The sequence below is a fragment of the Palaemon carinicauda genome, chromosome 8 (assembly GCF_036898095.1).
Source record: "Palaemon carinicauda isolate YSFRI2023 chromosome 8, ASM3689809v2, whole genome shotgun sequence".
In the NCBI taxonomy this organism is placed as follows: domain Eukaryota; kingdom Metazoa; phylum Arthropoda; class Malacostraca; order Decapoda; family Palaemonidae; genus Palaemon; species Palaemon carinicauda.
The window spans coordinates 126,114,237-126,119,578 of record NC_090732.1 but is presented as its reverse complement, the minus strand read 5'-3'; positions in this window follow the sequence as shown (position 1 = coordinate 126,119,578).

Here is a 5,342-nt window from a genome sequence, read left to right as displayed (position 1 = left end):
CTACTACTACTACTACTACTACTACTACTACTAATACTATAATAATAATAATAATAATAATAATATCTAGGATACTGATACTAATTTATCATTAAAAATCTATCTCTTCACCCTAGAGGATATATAGGCTTTGCGATGATGATTATAACTGATATAGATAATTAAGCTCAAAAAGAAAATTAACATTTATCTATATATACATATATAGATTATATATATAAATATATATATGCATATATATATATATATGTATATATACATATATATATGCATATATATATATATATATATATATATATATATATATATATATATATATATATATATATATACATATATATATGTATATATATATATATATATATATATATATACATATATATATATACATATATATATGTATATATATATATATATATATATATATATATATATATATATATATGCATATATATATGTATATATACATATATATATATATATATATATATATATATATATATATATATATATATATATATATATATATATATATATATATAACCACACACTTGCTCTTTATTAAATAGGGGAGATGGTGTCATCCTGAAGTCGGAGTATCAGACAAAATTCGACCAACATACACTTTGTTAACATAATGTGGACTACTTAGATCATTAGCTCTCTTTCAGCTCTGGCAAATCACGGAAAACAAGTCACAATTATTTACCTTTCATTGGCTAGTTTTGACTTGAATAAAAGGTACAGATCGCTTCGGTCCTGAAAATTTGTAAAACTGACCTCTGATTTCAAAACATATCTGTAGTATAACCCCCATTACATTTAATACATGGGCGTCAAACCAGGCCGCGTGTTACATACGTAACACCACTACGCATTGCGTCATCTACGCAACAACAACAAAATAACAAAGGCTATACGTTGGAATGCGCTCGGGGCATAGGCCTAACTTAGTAACCCTAAAGATGTAAACATTGCTGCGTAGTAGCGTAATGAGGGAAAGGAAGCACACTGAGGGGGAGGGGGAGGAGGTGAAGAATGTAGGAGGGGGAGAAAGAGGGGGTAGCTTTATTTTTAGCACCTGTGGTTTCATTTATAACGGGGTTCAGGGGTGGTCGTAGGATACCCTGGGGGAAAGGTAGGACCTGGGACCAGTGGGGAGGGGGGAAAGAATGTCGCGTGATGGGGGAGGGAGAAGGACTGAACATGATAGGCTGAGAGGGGTAGGAAGGTCGAACGATTGGTGCGGGAGAGGGGGTGAGGTTTTAGGGGGAGACACATTCTTGCGTCATCCTCGAAGATTTCAAATTTCGATCGTAACTGACAACGCCTCGGACTTCCGTAACAATTGTTGACAATCTCCGTTTTCTGAGAAATCATCACAAATAATTACATCAATTTTCCCCTTCGTCTGCAAGCAATTGTGTATTCTTGCTTGAGGGTACACTCGAGCACACTTTTCTATCTAATTTCTCTAGTTTTGTTATTTTTTATAGTTTAAATAGGAAATATTTTTTTTAATGTTGTTACTGTTCTTAAAATATTTTATTTTTCCTTGTTTGCTTTCCTCACTGGATTATTCTCCCAGTTGGGGCCCCTGGGCTTATAGCATTCTGATTTTCCAACTAGGGTTGTAGCTTAGTAAATGACAATAATAATAATAATAATAATAATAATAATAATAATCGAGAGAAAACTCGAGAAATGTAAATTAAAATAAGTAAACCTGAATGATTAAAAATACATAAATATTTACCGGCTGGTTTGTTTGAAAATAAATCCAACTGTGTTTGACGCTACTTTCCACCAGATAAACACAAGAAGACTTTGCGCTTTCCAAATTATGAAAGAATTATATCATTAGGTTTTAATGCAAAATTAAAATATCTAGAGCAAATGTATATTTGAAATTAGCAAAGTAAATAGAGAATACGACATTTTTTTAATTGAAAGTAGTCCAAATAACGAACACTATTCAGACCAACATTTTCGAGGAACTTTGTCTGAACTAAAAAGATAATCCGCAGAGACTGCTTGATTAGGTTACCTGTTTCGTCATGTTTGTGGTGGCCGACGTGGTAACGTCCCTGACTGGGATTAGAGTCCAGCTCAAACTCGTTAGATATTTTGGTCGCTGCAAGCTTACCATTCTTGTGCGCTAAGGATGGGGAGCCTATGGGTCTATCTGCTAAGTCATCAGCAGCCATTGCCTGGCCCTCCTTGGTCCTAGCTTGGGTAGAGAGGGGGTTTTGGGCGCTGATCATATGTATATATATGGTCAGTCTCTAGGGCATTGCTCTGCTTGATAGGGAAATGGCACTGGCCCTTGCCTCTGCCATTCATGAGTGGCCTTTAAAACCTTTAAAACAGGTGTCGAGAAACAAACCCGAAGATAAATGACATTTTACAATACGACAGTGATTCAAAACACAATAACAGATGCTGTCAATGTAAAGGTACCCTGACACTTGCACGACTTTTTGCCACGAATTTGTCGTGGCAAGTCGTGACATTTTGTGGCACGAACTGGAAGATAAAAAAAAAAAAAAATTACATCAGAATCACAGCTGACCTGTCCACAGAGACACGAACTGGCACGACGAGTTCACGCATAGTTTGCGCACTTCCCGCATCGTCCCGACGAGTTCAGTAACAGTTCGCGCATAGTTCACGACCCGGTCACGAAATTTTGTCGTGACCAAAATTTTGAACAGTTCAAAATTCTCATCATGACATGCCACGATGTCACGACGGGTTTACGAACGCTTCACGCCAGTTCACGACGAGTTCACGCCAGTTCACGACTCGAGTCGTGACAATGCGTGCCATAAATTCGTGCAAGTGTCAGCCTGGCTTAAGTCATAAACACAAGGGTCAACTAGTCAAAGTTTTCCTTCAAACAATTATTGCAATATGCAGAATTCTTTGACTTTTTACCAGTTTTCAGCGCAATTTAACTGGTAATCCGAAACACATGAAAAGAGTCAGCTAGTCAAAATTTTCCTTCAAACAATTATTGTAAAATGCGGAATTCTTTTACTTTATTCTGAGCTTCCAGCGTAATTTAAAAAAAAAAAAGAAAAAAAATCAAGATCAGGTTTCATGGCGTCTAATGAAGCGACAAGAGTCTTGGCCTATCCCAAAATTTTCATACTTCATTAATCGTTGCTCTTCCTTCGTCTTCCATTTTCTGTTGTCTATTACATTACTAATTTCTTTACATTTTCAGTCTAATGTCACTTCTCATTTGTAAGAACCCTTTTTCTAATAACTCTTCGCATATTTCCGTCCTATTTCTTATTAGTTTCTAATTTCCTTAACCTTCCATTTATACGAGACAACTCTATCGCCTTCTTCGTGGTTAAGCTCTACTACCCTCCTTAACGCTTTTACATTTTAATTCTTATTTTTTCCAGGTCTGGGTTACAAATCATAAGTTACTTTTTCCTTCGCCATTTCATCGCAGAAAAGGTTCATGTATTTTACGAATTGTTCTTACGAATGTCCATATATTACTATTATTATTATTATTATTATTATTATTATTATTATTATTATTACCCGCTACGTTACAACTCTAGTTGGAAAAGCAAGATGCTATAAGACCAAGGGCTCCAACAGGGAAAAATAGCCCGGTGAGGAAAGGAAATAAGGAAATAAATAAACGATATAAGAAGTAATGAACAATTGAAATAAAATATTTAGAAAAAAAAATTAACATTAAAACAGATATTTCATATATAAGCTATAAAAGGACTTATGTCAGCATGTTCAACAAAAAAACATTTGCTGCAAGTTTGAACTTATGAAGTTCTACCGATTCAGCTACCCGATTAGGAAGATCATTACTGTTATTATTATTATCATTACTAGCCAAGCTACAACCCTAGTTGGAAAAGCAAGATGCTATAAGCCCAAGAGCTCCAACAGGGAAAAATAGCCCAGTGAGGAAAGGAAATAAATAAATGATGAGATTAAATCAACAGTAACAGCGTCAAACCAGATATGTCCTATATAAACTATTAACAATGTCAAAAACAGATATGTCATATACTATATTCAACCACTAAGCGTAACTTAAATATCGTAACTCTGAGAGTCAATGCCACAGTCCACCTATCTATTCGTTTATTTCTTTAATCAATAAGCGCTTGGATGAGGCTCAATCCAAGTTCCATCCCATAAGGGGACTCAAAAAATGATGCATAATACAAATGTATCTACATAATTATGTTTTCTGTATGTAACAGACATAGTCCGCGGGAAATCTACTACACCTTTAACTATCAAAGTCTCCAACAGGAAAATGTAGAGCATCGACATATATAAGACTGATTATTATAAATAACAAGTAAACTTGCTCTGATAATTCTTCCCAATTAAAGCTCTTAAAGTTCACATTCTGTTTCCATTTATTATAGAATACATAAATATGACATTTAATAGACGTTTTTATATTCTTAAAAGTAATTCCAGAAAGCCTATACTTTGTAGAGAAAGTTTTGTAGGAGAAAAATACTCATCGCAAATAATAAAAAAAAAAAAAGTAAAGCAGAGGCAAGAGAAGAGCAATGAGTTAACTGATAATCACTTGATGAAAACGAAAGAAACTAGAGGGGCACTCAGTTGAGCGCAGACATCCGCCGCGGCAGCTTACTTCTCGACCTTGACCTTGACTTTTGAAGATAACATGTATTAATTGGCGTGGATTTTCATACACTCACATATGAACCAAGTTTGAAGTCTCTGTGACAGCGATGTCCAAACTTATAGTTGATTACGTGAACTGGACATTTTGCTTAACCGTGACATTGACCTTCTAAAATCTAATCGTTTCCAGCTTTTTACATAACAATTAATCCATGCAAGTTTCATTACTCTACGATTAAAACTGCAGCCGGAAAGCTGTTCACACACAAAAAAAAAAAAAACACACACACAAACAGGGAGGAAAACATAACCTCCTTCCAGCAAACAAACACACACACATACACACAAACGGAGGAAAACATAACATCCTTCCAGCAAACAAACACACACACACAAACAAACAAACACAAAAACATAGAGGAAAACATAACCTCCTTCCAACTTCGTTGGTGGAGTTAACAATAAGTAATTAAAGATGTAAATACAAAAACCTACCTCCATATGCAAGAAAGAACACAAATAGCAATGGTTAAGTTATGTTTGCTCCGGGAACGTTCCCTGCTTTTAATTAAATTTAAGACATTCTATTATCGATATCTAGGGCATTAAAATTATTTTCTAAATAGTAAAAGAACAATCAACATCACTTACTATTCCTCAAAGCTACTGAAAACTTCCTCCGGTAAAGGGCC